General features: G+C 46.6%; 1 protein-coding gene and 1 long non-coding RNA gene across 3 annotated transcripts in view; one reads left to right on the top strand and one right to left on the bottom strand.

Moving 5' to 3' along the window:
• The window catches only part of Zhx2 (zinc fingers and homeoboxes 2), a 123514-nt gene that overhangs the window by 1629 nt on the left and 105663 nt on the right, over positions 1–16222 (top strand). The gene's annotated exons all lie outside the window — the stretch shown is intronic.
• On the bottom strand, positions 1886–13136 carry LOC138805973 (uncharacterized). Its single transcript, XR_011365690.1, has 3 exons — positions 13062–13136; positions 3271–3427; positions 1886–2372 (listed from the first exon to the last, which is right to left on the bottom strand). It is a non-coding gene; the product is annotated as an uncharacterized lncRNA (long non-coding RNA).

Raw genomic sequence — 16222 nt, forward strand, 5'->3', positions numbered from 1 at the left:
GTGGGGTTTGTCAGGCTGGGAGTTGACGGGAAAGCCAAGTTGTGATTTGCTCTGCCTTCCACCTGATTGATGGCTTCGAAGCCAGTGGGGGTCTCCGCCTTCAACTGTTCTGGGATGGCCTTTTGTTTGTCTGGGGCGTGGAGGAGGAGGGAGTTGGAGAATAAAGACTTGTACCGGACGCCCCACCTTCCACGAGTCGCGTCTCCGTGGAGAATCACTTTCTTAGGGTACCCCTGGGTACTTCGCCCCCTACCTGCTCTCTGGAAATCCTTTTCTCTCTAGAAGTTAACTTCTGGGATCGGAGACAGACCCTGTTGAACAGGTTTTGGGGGACAAGAATCCCTTCCCCACCAACCCCTGAGACTTCCGACCTCCCACAGTTACCCACTTAAAACCACACACACACACACACACACACACACACACACACACACACACACACACACACACCACTCCCACTCCTTTCTGGAGAGCAGAGATTAATGCGGGCAGAAGTGAAGGGGGTGAGGTTGCTAAGGGCCTCTTCAAGGCGAGTCAAAAGGTGATTTTCTATTTATGAGGATGGAGAGTTGAAGCAGTTCAGTCCCAGGGCAGTAATGTCAAAAAGCATTTGGATGACGACCAAGTGGAATAAATATCTTGTAAAATGGCATGTTAAATAGTAAAAATAGATTAATGGAGCTGTCAAGTGGTTGAATGGGACTAGCATAAAGGTTTCATTTAAGTTTAAAGGGAAAGTTACATAATGCTGTACACAAATCTTTTAAAGCCAGAGGTGGGGAAAGGTAGAAGTAACTGGACCTGTGTGTGATGTGTGAAAATATCGTTGCTATTTAAACACTTGTCTCCTGGATTGTTCTCCTGTGACCTTGGACCCTGCTGGCTAGGTTTGATGTCAACTAAGGATCCAGAGATTACAGCATTTAAGGGGGAAATTTGGAGGCCAGGGCTTTAGGGGAAGTCAGCTAATCCTCCTTTAAGGGTGGAACCCTGGAATGACACTGCTGTTTGTTGGCCCTGAAAAAAAAGTATATTCCCAACATGTAAATACAGGCAGGAAAGGTAGCAACCACTACAACCTGGCTCTCAACTCACAGATTCATCTGGATTTTCTTTATTCACTTATTTAGCAACTACATGGTCTTGATTTATGCATTCACTCAGCACGGTAATGTTCATTAGACTAATAAGAGCCTACAATCATTAAGCGCTTTTATATGACAGTGCTATCCTAAGTGCTCGTGATTAGAGTATTTTGTTTTGCCGACTGCTGTGAGGGAAGCCTTCTCATGCCTTCTTTGTATGGATGAGGAAGTGTGCGCAGAGAGGTTAGAAGCCTTGCCTGAGACCAAAAGACTTTGAGAAGAGTATTCGCCTCCAGAAAACTCACAGAGACAACAGACAGCCCAACAGAGAGGCCTCAATGTCGCACAGGTGCCCAGGCTCAGGGAGGCGCTGGAGGATGGAGATATAACCCCTACGCTCTAGGAGTCTGAGCGCCCCAACAGAGAGCATTCAGTAGGCCAAATCAAGTAAGACTAAATGAATTCTACAACTGAGAAAAATAACTGCCATGGCAACACAAGGGAGGGGGGTCTCATGGAAGGTAGAATCTGAGCTTGTCCCTGAATAAGGAAAGCCAGTGTCTGAAGAAGGTATATTGGCCATCATTGCATTTGGCTGCTAGCAATAGAAATCCTAACCACTGTGACGTAACCAGGTAGGGATTTATTTGTGTCACACAATGCATCACTTGTACCACTGGGACCTAGGGGATGCCTCTCCACTTTGCCATCCCTAGGATGGAGTTTGTTGGCCTGAGGTTTATCAATCTCTGGTAGGAAGGTGTGTCTCCAGGTCTGCTTTCCAGGAAAGAAAAGGAAGGAAGGAGGGAGGGAGGGAGGGAGGGAGGGAGGAAAGAAAAAGAAAGAAAAAGGGGAAGGAAGGGGGAGGGGAGGGAAGGAAGGGAGAAAGAGAGAAAGGAAGGAAGAAGAAAGATGCAAAAGAGCTCTTTCACTTAATAGAGTCTTCCTTTAAATTTGGGAAGAACCATTTCTCCCAGGAACTTCATCTGCTAGAGCTATGCCACATGGTAATGCAGACCTGCCAGAAGGAGCAAGAATTTTCTTTTAGGCACATTGCTACAATGAACAAGCTAAGATTCCACTTGTAAGGCAGACAAGGTGAACAGAGGACCAATGGTTGCTTTGTAGGTAGAGTGTATGCTTCCTGAGATGAGAATTCTCCTGGTACTCCTGGGCTGCTTCCTAGGGAGGTGGAGAGGAATGCATAAAGAGATGAGGCCAGACTTGCTGTGGGTGTGGAGGTGGTTGGATTTTCATCTGCAGGCACTAAGGAGCTATGGCAGGCTTCTAAGGAGAGAATGGCACACTTTTTATTTTAGCAAGGTAAGATCCAGATTTGACAACAGTATATTTTGTGCAAATAAGCCCCCTTGCTTATTTGAACTAAGATACATGGTGGGAAGTGTAAGACCAAGAACTAGTTTTGCCTCGACACAGAAAGAAGATCACAGACAAGAAAAGTGGAAGGGTGGTAGGGTGATTGTCTCTGAGATCCTGCCATTAAGTATCCAAAATTAACCCAATGCTTGCCAGGCATCACTAGGAAGCAATCAGCTCTCCTTTCTCAGTAACTCTGCAGACTGAAGAGGCTTGCCAGACTTCTGTTTACCCCCTAAACATTTCATTTGTCTTTGCCTGAGCTTTGGGATTCCCTGTATTAACCACAGCTCTACCACTCCCTTGAAATCTCTTTGGTCATGAACTTGCCCTTTACTTCAAATCCAGAGGATGACGTCAGAGGGCCTAGCAGCCTGCCATTCACTGGCTTCCTCACTGGACTCCAGCAAAGACCAGCAAGCATTTCTTTCCTCAATGATGGTTAGCTTAATGACTTTGGGCTATGAACTTGCCTCTCTGGACCTCAGTTTCTTCTACTATAAAAACAGAGATCATTGTACAGCTTCCCTGTGGATTTGCTATGAAGGATATAAAGACATTTATAAAAAGGGCCTAGCACAGCACCTAACACCGGGATAGTGCCCAACAAAGCGCTGCCAGTGTTCTCTTCCCTGCCCACACCTGTGGGAGCTGACTTTGCTGTCTTTGAGGTGTTGAATAATTACCATGTGTGGATTTATCATCCATCTGGGACCCTGTGTGTCTCCATCTCTCTGCCATTCCTCCATTACTCTTGCACACATTTTGTGGTGAGTCTGAGCAACTGTTGAGGCAGAAATCTACTTACCAGATGGCCCAGTGAGAGTTCAGGCTCTGGGATGTCCTGAGTTGTGCTCGCATCTAGGCGGCACAGGGCTGGAGGGAGAATCGGCAGTGCACATGACCCTTTGATACGCAGTCAGATGGGCATTTTCGTAGCCTTGACAAAGTAGTTTCATTTTCAACTGAAAAACAAATTCAGCCCTGTTTCCCCTCCCCAGCCTTTCTTTCAGGCCCTCAGCATGCATTGAACAGGTTGTGATTTTAAGAACGTCCACCCTCAATCTGTTTCCTGTTTGTATGTATTGGAGCGGGGTTGATTGGCAATGGAGCATGTGTGTATTTGTGTGTGTGTGTGTGTGTGTGTGTGTGTGTGTGTGTGTGTGTTATACCCCAAGAAAAAAAATAAGTCCTGATGACAGTAGATCAGAGTCCACTCAGACTTTCACATAGAACGGAAAAGAACACACAGGGCTAATGGTCTAGCTGCCCTCTATCTCTCTTTACCTCTGATAAGAAACCACAATTTGCACCCCTTCTTCCTTCTTCTCCTCCCTCCACTTCCTAAAGCAAGAACACTTATGGAGATTAAGTAAATCTTGTTGTACAGTGTTTCACTGCAATAGTATTTTAACACCTAACAGAATTTGCAATGAGTGAAGTCTATGTGCTATTGATCCATGGACATAGAATTTCAAGCATGTGGCTTTGGAGCAGGAAGTTTGTGGTATCTTTTGGGAGTACCCAAGCTTGGTTTGGGATGAGAGAATGTAAGATAAACCTGTGCTTGGGTTTATCCTGCTGGGGGAAAAAATGCAACAATAAAGTTGTTGGAGCATTTCCTGTTCAGGTGGGGAACAGATTTTTTTGTGTGTCCTGGGGGCCTCTGAGTGGTCACTTGGAATCAGCCCCTTTCATGGCAGAGAACTCCTGTTGGGGTCCCAGGGACCACTTGTGGGAGACAGAAGAAGCTGCCAATGTGAGGGGGGACCGTTGTGAATGGGAAGTCCTGGATGAGTGCTTCTCCTTGACTTGGTTGGTTGCCTGCAGCTGCAGCTGCAGCTCTGGGTTCCAAAACATCTGCAGAGAAAAGAGAGGCTCCAGAATTCTTAGTTAAAGAGCAGGCAGCATGCATGCATGCATCTATCAGCTGTGCGGAAAGACGTGAAAAACACTCCTCAGCGGGCCTGACATTTGCATTCACACGCCATCTCCCCTCCCTCAGCCTTGTCCAGTCTGGATAGGGATGCCGAACAAATACAGGGTTCCCCACACACAGCCAGAAACACCACAAACACACAACATTCATCATCTTGAGACTGTCAGAGGCTCCTGAAAGTGAATACCTTCCTTGGGACATTTGATCTGAGCCTGGGAACTCAATGGCATGGCATGCCTGGTGCCAGGCACTGGGTCTGTAATCTCAGAGAATCACAGTTCAAAGCCAGTCCTGGGCAGAAATGTCCATGAAAGTGTGGCTTGTTTAGCAGAGCACCAGTGGATCATCCAAGCCAAGTGAGTGTGCAAGGCCCTGAGTTTAAACACCAGGTGTGGGGCGGGGGGGAGGGGGGAAGAGCGCGTACAAGCTTAAGCACTTGTTCACAAGAAGTCAGAGTGCAGCCTGGGGTCACACTGATCCCAGTGCTTTCTAAAGTATGTCTAAGTCACCTGCCCCACACCAGCCCAGAAGGAGATGTCGGGAGAAGAGATGGTTTAAGACGTGTTTTGGGACAGTCTGGTTGCTTTTCCATGGCAGGGGTGTGGGAGTACGTTCAGCGTGCATATCTATGCATAATGTGTATGCATAGGAGAGAGTTCAGTCAAAACAAGGAGGATTACCAACCTGCCCCGTTACCCACACTGCTTTCCCACCCTACCCTCCAAAGGAAACAATCCCAAGCTTCCATTAGTGTCTGTGATAGAGCATTCTCCAGGGGCCATGGCATCCTCTCCTTTAGAGCCTGGAGAGAAAAAAAAATCCCAGTGGATCAAAATCTGCAAAAGTTAGGGACCTGAGGAGGATCTGGGGGCTCCGTGCAGTTGCAGGATGCCGCACAAGCTTGCCAGCCAATGGGGGACGGGGGCGGAGGGAGCCGGCATCAGGAGGGTGGAGAATGGCTGTGTTGCTGTTTTTATACAATAAAAAAGGATCATTGTAATTGGGAGCCTTTGAATCATAACACGTCTGCCCCTGGCTTTCTCCAGCTGCAGAGCCATTTAGTTAAACAGCACACAGAAAACTCCTTTCAGCCGATATTATATTCCTACTGTTCTTAAAATACAAGACTTGGCTCAATTGCTTTAAGGACAAAGCCATCTCAGGCTTCCCTCCCTCAGCCCAACTCCTGGGTGCATGCAGAGTCCCCAAGGAACCTCCATGGCCTTTAGAGGATGGTGTTTACAAATTAGTCTCATTTGCCCTCTTCCTCCATCTTACTCAGAAACCAACTCTTTCTGCCTGGCCAGAACCAAATGGCACAGTCAAGTTGTGAATGATAAGGGATGATCTGGAGGGAGAAGGGGGATGGGGCATGCCTTTGCTTGGCAGCCCGGTCGGTAGAGCAGGTAATGGAGGAATAAGGACTAGGGTAAGCTAGAGATTGGACAGACAGCTCAAGCCATTTCTGGGAAGCGATGTGTTCCGGTCAGGAGGTAGCTAAAGTGTGTGCTCTCCCCCTCACCTCCTGGTAGAGCTTGTTGTGTAGAACTGCCTGCTACTTTCTGTTGGGGGAAATCTTTGTGCTACCACATTGATTATGGACATGCAGAGGGCCTCTGTCAGAGTCATATAGTCCTGGAGAGCTTGAAGAGCCTACATTGCTTCCAAGAGCCAGGGCTCTCTGCACAGACACACCATAGAACCCACTTTCATCTCTTTGTGATTTAATAGAAGAGTGTGTATTTGATGATGTACACTGGGCAGAGTGTGACTTTGGTAGTCTTAGAAAGGAAAATGATGGGTCTTGTGGTACAGAATATTAATGATCTCAAGAATCACCAGAAGGACATTTAGCGGGGAATCGGTGGACTAGCTGTGTGGTGCATTAGGAAGAGCCAAAAGGAATGCTCCTGGAAGAAATTTTAGAGACCCTCTATTCGTGCCAGGAGAAACCAGGCCCAGGAAAGCATGGGAGATGACTGAAGGTTGCACAGCCCTATGGCCTTAACATTGTTTCTTTCTCTTCTGGACACTCACTCAAGGCCTTTCTGCTTCCTTGACCAGCCAATCATTGTAGTACTTCCTCCTACTCTTCTGTTCCTCTTTGCACTGAGCACCTGCCAGGTTAAGAAATTGGTGTCTCTGATAATCAGGACAAGAAATTCACTGTCCCTGCCTCTTAAGCACAGCAACTGCTGACATCATCATTTTCCCATCACACATACTAGGGTCTGCCTGTAACACCCCTAAGAAATATCAAGTCTCACCAGGCACCAGTAGCTCATGCCTGTAATGCTAGCTACTCAGGAGGCTGAGATCAGAAGATTGCGGTTCAAAGCCAGCCCAGGCAGAAAAGTCCATGAGACTCTGATCTCCAATATAACCACAAGAAAACTGAAAGTGGCACTGTAGCTCAAGTGGTAGAGTAGTCACGTGGAGCTGAAGAGCTAAGGGACAGTGTCCAGGCCCAGAGTTCAAGTCTCTATCATCCTTATCTGACAAGTAAGGAAGCACACAATAGAGAGTCATGTGTCCAAGGGTCCCTGAAGCCAGCTGTGGCTTAGCCACAACTAAGGCTGATAAGTCCCAGGCAGTGACAGCCTTCTGCCCTCCATGCACCTGTGGCTCCTCCACCCAGATCAGAACTGGCCCAGAGCCAGAGCCAGAGTTGCAGATCGCAGCAAGTCTGGATGTGCACTTGGGACCAAGGGATTCTTCCTCTATAGGTTTTCTAGTCGACAGTGTGCTGCAAATACCTTCACGTCCTAGGCCTGCTATTTGTAGGGCGGCCTTACTGAGCAGGTGTCTCTGATAGTTTGAAAGGCAGAGCCAGAGCTTCCATGCAGCTTGTTGGAATCCAAGACTTGAGGGGTTTATCAGCCTCAAGTATGGTGGGCAGCAGCTGCTGAAGCTAGAAGTGGCTGATTGGGAGACTGGCCTGGGCAAGGGTAGGTTCCCTAGGGACACAGGATCACCAGAGACTGCTCAGATACCTTGAGGTGAGCAACAGATACCTACAGATACCTACTTACACATACAGTAAGTATCAAGTATGCATGGAAGTGGAGGTATGCCCCAAGTGGTAGAGGGTCAACCTGGAGCACAAAGGCCAAGCAAGCGACCTGAATTCAGCCCCAATACCTGCACTTCCCCTGCCCCAATAACAAAGAAAGAAAGAAAAAGGAAAGAAAAAGAATAAAACCCACAGTGCGTAGGACATGCATTATGTTCTGAGTATTATTGTTAGCCCTATTTCCTAAAACAGTTTCACTGAGATTTAACTTACCCCAAAATTTACCCATTTTAAGTATACCATTTATTGCTCTTTAGGACATTTACAGAATTGCACAACCATTAACACAATGTAATTTCAGGGTGCATCCCATAACCCCCAAAAGAGTGTTCCCATTAGCAGCCATTCTCAGCTCACGTGCATGCCCCACTTCACCCTTACTCCATCTACTTTCTGATCCTGTAGATTTGCCTTTTCCGGTTATTTCATGTAGGTGGAATTATCTACCATGCAGTGTTTTCTGTTTGGCTTCTTTCACTTAGCACAATGCTTTGAAGGGTCACCTGCACTGTAGTAATGTCATTATTTCATGTCTTTCTATTGGCATTTAAGCGCCCATTGGGTGGGTATGTTCATTTATTAGTTAGTGGACAATTGAATTGTATCCACTTTGGGAAGAATTATAATATGCTGCCCTAAACATTTGTGGACAAGTTTTCGTTGCTGTTGTTTTGTTTTTTGGTTATTTTGTTTTGTTTTTTGTTTTTTTGGGTTTTTTTTTTTTTTTGTCAGTCATGGGACTTACACTCTGGGCTTGGGTGCTGTCCCTCAGCTTTTCAGCTCAAGGCAAGCGCTCTACCACTTGAGCCACAGCACCACTTCTGGTTTTCAGGTGGTTAATTGGAGATAAGAGTCTCACAGACTTTTCCTGCCCTGGCTAGCTTTGAACTGCAATCCTCAGATCTCAGCCTCCTGGGTAGCTAGGATTATAGGCGTGAGCCATGGCGCCCAGCTATGGACAAGTTTTTATATACATATATATTTACTTAGAGAAGAGCAAGACTATATCTAGTAGAGGAAAGTGCATGGTTATGGTAATTTTATGTTTAACTTTTTCTTCTGATGTGGTACTAGGGCTTGAACTCAGAATCTGGGCATTCCCCCTTAACTTTTTCACTCACACTACCTGAGCCACAGCTCCACTTCTTGGCTTTTTGATGGTTAATTGGAGGTTAATTGAAAGTCCTGTGGACCTTCCTGCTTAGCTGGCTTCAAAATGGGATCCTCAGACCTCAGCCTGAGTAACTAGAATTACAGGGGTGAGCCACCTGGTGTTTAATTTTCTGGGAATTGACCAACTATTCTTCTAAGTACTTTGTACCATTTTGCTTTCCACAGTACCATAAGGTTCTCCACATCTTTGCCAATTCTTGATGTTGTCATTAGTTTCATTTTACAGGTGGAGAAATAGAGGCACAGGGAAGGGAGAGTCTATAAAAAGAGTAAGGGAGTCTGACTCAAACAGCTATCTGGCCTGGGACACTCTAGGCCAGGACTAAGGTAGCGCAATAAGGTAGATTATTTAGTGTGCCAAACTTAAGGAGGCACCCACTCTCAAGCCCGTACCCATATACAACTAGTCCCGTAGAAGCAGAGCCTCCTTAAATTTTGCCTCCTGGGTACCTAGTTCGCTGTTTACCCTCCTCCCTGCTACCATTCAACTCCTCCCCCTCCTGTGTGGGGCACTCTGCTCTGTGGGGGTTGGGGATGGGGCACCAAAAAGTGACCTGGCTCTGCTCTTGCCTTAGCTGAACTTGCATAAAAGGATCCCAGAGGATTCAGCCTGTGAGGTCGTTAGCCCCCATACCTGGCACCTAGGCAGCGCTTTAGAAATGCAGGCTGGCATTACTGTCCTGGCCACCTTCCCTGCTGGGAGGCTGCCTCTGAGTCTCAGTAGTGTGTGGAACCTGCTGGGGCCTTGCTTCTGTAAGTAGAAGCTCCATCCCCACCCCACGAAGGAAGAAGCCTTCTGCCCCATGACCAGGAATGACCTGAGATGAAGGACACTGGACATCCGTGTTCTCCTGTGACCTGGAACTCATGGGTACCAGCCGCAGGGGTCAGCCCTGGTTCAGTTGCAGGTTCCCCCTGCCTGGCTGTAGATGCCCCATGTCTGATTCCATTTCTGAAGCCAGGACACTGCCCCTGTGATTGCTAAAGAGGATGAAATATCTGCTGGATAGCGCTTATAGGGTCAAAGGGAGCCAGGGATGGATGACCTTAGTTCCTCCACATAGAACAGACAATCCCCTGGGTTTCCCCTGCTAGCAGTAAGGCCTCTCAATTTATTGGTATTTTACCATTGAGGTGAGGAGACACATGATCTGTGGAAGGAGGTTTGAGAAATCATCTTTCAGCTGTCTAGATGAAGGAGAAATACATCAGTTACAAAAATGATCAAAATGTTAAGCCTTAGTAGCTAGTAATCTTAGCTACTCAAGAGGCTGAGATCTGAGGATCATGGTTCAAAACCAGCCTGGGAAAAAAGCCCATGAGACTCTTATCTCCAATGAGCTACCAAAAAGCTGGATGTGAAGCTATGGATCAAGTGGTAGAGTACCAGCCTTGAGCAAAGAACTGAGACAGTACCCAGTCCCTGTGTTCAAGCCCCAGGACCTGTAACCCCCCCCCAAAAAAAAACTAGAAATGATTGAATGAAATGAATATAAATGACTGAAAGAAATGATTGAAATGCTTCATTTGGCCAAATGAAATGCTTTATTAGCCACCTTGAACGTGGCTAATATGGCTAATATGGGAGAGTTGCTTGCTGGCAGGACCTATAAGACAAAGGCACTGTCTTGCTACCCATCCCACTAGCCTTGTGCCCACACCATGCCTAACACCCTTTTGCTATGAGCAGGGAATGTCTCTGTGTAGGGTCGCCATTCATTGTCTTGTACTGTCTGCCATTAGTGATCTATGTGTTTTGGATGATGAACCCTGGGGCCTTTTCCCTTCGGTGCCCACAACCCCATCCTTGCCAGCCAAGCCCCTAGCCTTGGCTGAGTGGCTGCTCAATAAATAGTTAGGGAATTGATAAATAAATGAATTGGCTATGAGAGGATTGTTGCGCAGGTTGAAACAGGACAGTGACATAATGCTGGGCCCAGCTGTTCAAACTTGAACAAGTACATAGAAATGCTAGAGTGGATTCTTTTTGTCATCCATTTTCAGTGTTGTTTGTTTTCTCAAAAGAACAGAGAAGGAAGTCTTATTGGAAGGTATGCATTGTCACCTGTCATCTGTCTCTTTCTGACCTCCATTAATAAGTGATTCCCAAAATGCCATACTTGTTCATGCCTTACTAACTTTCCTCATATCTCCCTGGTTGCTGGTTGCAAACCTAAATGACCCCAAGGGTTTTGCAGGTAGCATAAAAGATTGAGAAAGGGTATGGTTGTGCACATATGTAATCCCAGCATTTGGGAGGCTGAGCCTAGTAGGAGGATTGAAAGTTTTCAGTCAGCCTAGGCTGCAGAGGGAGATGCTGTCTCCAAAAGAAAGAGTGAAAGAGTGAAACACAGGAAGAGGTAGAAAGGGGAAGAGGGTAGGATTCTCAAAGAAAAAAGGCACATGTGCCATTTAATGATAGCTGATTTTTTATTATTTATTTATGCCAGTAATCTGGCTTGAATTCAGTGTCTCTCAGTCTCCCTCAACTTACTTACAATTGGCATTGCACCACTTGAGCCACACCTCCAGTCTGACATTTAGCTGATTAATTGGAGATGCAGTCCTACTGATTTCTCTGTCCAGGCTGGCTTTGAACCAAGATCCTCTGATATCAGTCTCCTGAATACCTAGGGTTACAGGCGCGAGCCACCGAGGCCTGGTTTATTTATTCTTTTATTAGTATCAATTAGTTGTGCAAAGGGGAGTTTGTTTTAACGTGTGCATTTGTGTGTACAATACATCTTGATCATGATCACCACCTCCATTATGCCCCTTCTTCCCTTTCCCCTTCCCAAACCAATCTCATCAAATTTCCTTGCTCCATTCTCACACATGTACAAACAGTATTTTCACTATATTCACTCTCCCTCAGTATTCAATTAAAGAAAAAAAAAAAAACCTCTCTCGTCCACCTGCAAACTTCTAGTTAGTAACTTCTGACCTACAGGGTCAAGTCCAAATTCCTGCTCCTAGCACAGTGGCTGACCTCTGTCTGTAAGGCATATTTCAGTCTAGCTGCTACTCCTCTGGCATGCACTTCACACTTTGGCCGCAGCCCCTGGAACTCGAAATGCACCAGCCTGTCTCCCCTTCCATTCCTTTGCCAATGTAGTTTCTTCCCTCCAAGAAGACTCACTGCCTAAATTCAGCAAAAACCTTCTCATTCCTGTTCTAGATGCTTGCTCTCTCCTCTGAGGCCACCTGTGAAATAGAAATAATTGCTAGTTTGCGAAATTTGATCCATTTGTACACTTGTCCCCTGGAAAAACTATGGGCCACCTTCCATTCTGGGGGGGAGGAGGGGGAGAGAATTTCCTAGTTGTCTTCATGGTCCCAGTACCAGCACAGGCTGCCCCCCCCCCTTTGTAGGTGGACCTAAGGCTGCTTGGATGGCTGTAGGAATTGAGCAAATAGCTTTCTCTGGAGTCTATGTGAATGTGTGTGCTAGGTTAACCCCAGTGCAGAAGGAGTTGCTGCTCACTTCTGCCCCTGGTGGCAGGTCCTTGACATAGCCTGAAAGACTGATAGGACCTTTTCTGGAAGGAAAGCTAGCTTTCAGGGCAACTTCTGCCCCAGGAGAGGGCTGACCCCCCTTCCAAGAGCTCTGTCAGCCTGCCTTCCTCGCAGCCCAGCTGCCTCATCTGCACATGTTGCTTTGGGATATCTTGCTTTTAAATGTCACCGGGGTCCCATTCGTCCTTTTGGCTCAGTCTTACTCTTTCTTCCCTCTCTTGACCACCTTTTCCATCTTCCTGTGTGACTCACAATACATACTACAGCTGCCCTTGCAGGATCTTCATGCAACTTCAAATGTGTGTTTGTTTGCAGAGCCTAAACTGGAGGCCAAACTTTAGTTTAAAGGTGGCAAAGAAGGAAGCAAACTGAACAAGGGTGTTGTACATTGTATTTTGCTGTATGTTATTTAATTCTCCCAACTTCCCCACTTGATAACAACTTTATACCCATTTTACATAGGTGGAAATGGAGGTTGCAAGAAATTAACCTGCTAGTTCCACAGTAAGCCACAGTGAAAGCCAGATCTGAGTGGCATCAAGGCCCCTGCTCTGGCCCTGTTGCAGTACCGGGCTGTTTCATAAAGGGAGCTGAGATTTCCTGTTGTGTCCTTTGCACACAGGGTGCACAGACAAGGTCTGCCCTCCTTCCAGAGTGCAAGACTGCTTGTGAAAGTGAAAATGAGTAACAGGAACTTTGTTTCTTTTTCTAAAAGAGCCTTGTCTTCTTGCAGTTTTGTCACACACACACACACCCCTCTCTCATGAAACCCCTGGAGGACAATAGCTCTGAATCTTAGGGGTCCAGGCTGCCAACATTTTGTGGTGGCATCATTTGAAACTAATGGCTTTCTGTTGCTGACACAGAGGAAAAGAAAAGTATAGGATTATGTACTCACTCTTAAAGGTGTCGTATCTGCTCGCCAACTCCATCTACCTGGCAGCCTGGGAAAGGAAGAGCAGGAGAATCTTTGGTGGACGGTACAGGTCTCTGCCCAGCCAAGCCTTAGACACGCTGTGCTGCTGCACTGGGCTGTCTGTGTTTGGGTCTGCTTTGGTTCCTTCCCTGCTGGGTGGGGCAGCCAGGAGCTCCGGCCTATCCCTGATAGGCCCCACTCTTCTAGAATTAGGACACGGCACTTGAAATGGGAATCAGGCCCACAAAGACTCTCAAAGGTAAAGCCCCTCTCTCCTCAGAAGCTTTCTGACTCTTAGTTCAGTGCCATTTTGCTCTCTAAGGACAGCGCTCAGTTGTTCTTCCCGGTGGTGTATGGAGGAGCTGTGCTGATGCCCTAAAAGGCCACCAAACAAGAGAGAGAGAGAGAGAGAGAGAGAGAGAGAGAGAGAGAGAGAGAGAGAGAGAGAGAGAGAGAGAGAGAGAGAGAGAGAGAGAGAGACTTTCTTTGCTAAATAACCTCTTGCTGGGTGCTGATGGCTCTTGCCTATAAGCAGCTACTACTTAGGAGGCTGAGATCTGAGGATGATGGGAGGAAGCCAACTCAGGCAAGAAGGTCCATGTATGAGATTCTTATCTCCAATAAACTACTCAGAAAAATCCAGAAGTGGTGCTGTGGCTCAAATGGTAGAACAATAGCCTTGAGCACAAAGAGGTTCAGGGACAGTGCTCAGGCCCGCCCTTAGTTCAAAACACACACACAGACACAGACACACAAAACCCAAACAACCTCTTTACAACTGTAAAAAATAAAAATAAATTAAAAAGCAGAGAAAGAGAGAGACTACCGATTTACCTTTCCCATATTGTATAGAATATCATTATGGTTTGGTTTTGCATTGAGCAGCCAGTCTGGCATAAAGAAAATTAACAATTAATGAGCCCTAATTACTGCCAAACACTAATAATGCTGAGCATGACAATAGTAATGCTAATGCTAATGGCTCGCATTCTCCTAGCTTGAAGTGTGTGCCTGCCCAGATCTCAGTAAGTTATATACACCACCCTTGAGACTGCAGCTACTACAACTCTCCTGAGAAAGGCCAGATGGTCTCCATGGACCAGATGGGAAACTGAGGCTGACAATAGTAAGAAGTACAGAAAGGGTCAGAAAGGGTCAGAGCCAGACTTTCCAGGCAGGGCTGGCTGATTCGTAAAACCACTATGATAGATAGACAAACAAACAGATAAATGATAGACAGATAAATGATAGATAGATAGATAGATAGATAGATAGATAGATAGATAGATAGATAGATAGATAGATATGGTTGGATGGTTGGATGGATGGATAGATGGATGGATTTGAACTCAGGGCCTTGCACTTACAAGGCAGGTGTTATACACTTAACTCGTACCCTCATTTTCCTAATCTTTGTCTCCCACATAGCTGGAATTATAGACATGAGCCACCGAATCTGGCTAAACCCAACACTCTCTGCCATATGTTGGATGATATAGAAAAGGCCAGGGATTAAATACCAGTGCTTGCAAGCACTTTTTGTCTTCTGCTGTGCCCAAATACCCTCCCCGGGTTATGTCATAGGTGATCAAGACACTGGACATTTTGCTTCTCTGTGCACACACCTACTATGTGCTGGATGCCATGTTGAAGGAGAGAAGTAGAGCAAGTCCTCTTTCCACTTAGACTCACTTGTTTCTCTGGAATTTCCTTAGTCTTTAAAAATGTCCTTGAACAGTAATTTAAGAACCTTGACCCCAGCCTCCTGCCCAGGAGCCATTGTGTGCTGGAATGTGAGCTCAGAAGACACTGCATGGAGCAGATAGTCTCTGCTGGGCAGGCAGGGAGCTCTTCCACCAGGCTGTCCTCTGACTAACCAGCCTGATGCTTGTTGTGGTGGCCAGTCAGACAGCCACCCACTTGTTAACGCCAGCAGGGGAGATCACCTCACCAGCCCCCTGGGTTTTAAAGGAGGAACCCTCTGGGCTCTTGCAGTCTGTGATACTGCTCAAGGTCCATTCCCAGGTGACAGCTGGCACTGGAATCCCACCTGTGTCCATGGCAGACAGTGCTATTCCGCCTCCATGCCAACACTAAAGGATGTCCAGGGTGTCATGTTATCTCCTCTGTATGCTTTGGACAGTATGCCTTTGCCTTTAACCTCATCTCTACTGACAATGCCTAGGATTCGAGAAAGAGCCAGACTTGTTTCCCCACCTCTAGGGAGTTGGTTAAAGAGCACTGTTCTCAGGTCTCCACACAGATGGGGCCAGTGACACGCACCCTCTCGAGTGGTAGCAGTGGAATCTGGGCTAGAATCTTTGTGTCACTACCTTGTCCAATTCTTGTCTTTTTAGTATCAGAACTTCATTTGGAGTTGTCTGCTAAAACCGTGTCTTTAAAATTTAGATGGAGGGGGAGTGGTAGAGTGCTTGCCTAGCATGCATGAAGCCCTGGGTTCAATTCCTCAGTACCACATACACAGAAAAAGTGGGAAGTGGCACTGTGGCTCAAGTGGTAGAGTTGCTAGCCTTGAGCAAAAGAAGCTCAGGGACAGTGCCTAGGCCCCAAGACTGGCAAAAAAAAAAAAAAAAAAAAATTAGAAGGAGGTAGGAGGCTGGAGAGATGAATGTCTGAAGAGGTCTGGCTATTCAATATCGTTTGGAAGAACCTTCGTCTTTTGTTGTGCATGGTTTAAAGTTGGAGTTTGGATTCCAGCACGTAAGACTGTGACTTAGTTATCCATGCACCCGGCTTAGTTCAGCCCTGCCACTGCTGGGCAGCCAAGCCGGAAGCTTGCAGGCTTCAGCTGCTGACTGAGAAGCTCTCTGGCTAGCAACCTGGCTACATCCTGTGTGGTTTCCCCCTCCTTCTCTTCTTTTTCTTTATTTTTTTCTTAATTTAATTTTCATTTTCTTTTCTTGTTGGTACTGAGGCCTTGTGCTTGCTAGGCAAGCATTCTGCCACTTGAGCCATGTCCCCACTCCCTTTTTGCTTTATTTATTTTCCAGATAAGATTTCACACTTTTTTCCCCAACATACCTCAGACTGTGATCCTCCTGATTATAACTCCTGAGAAGCTGGGATCACAGGCACGCATCACCATACCTTATTCTGTGAGATGAGGGTCTTGCTAACTTTTT

Source organism: Dipodomys merriami, unplaced genomic scaffold (genome assembly GCF_024711535.1).
Source record: "Dipodomys merriami isolate MVZ:Mamm:240054 unplaced genomic scaffold, mDipMer1.0.p SCAF_4, whole genome shotgun sequence".
Taxonomy (NCBI): Eukaryota; Metazoa; Chordata; class Mammalia; order Rodentia; family Heteromyidae; genus Dipodomys; species Dipodomys merriami.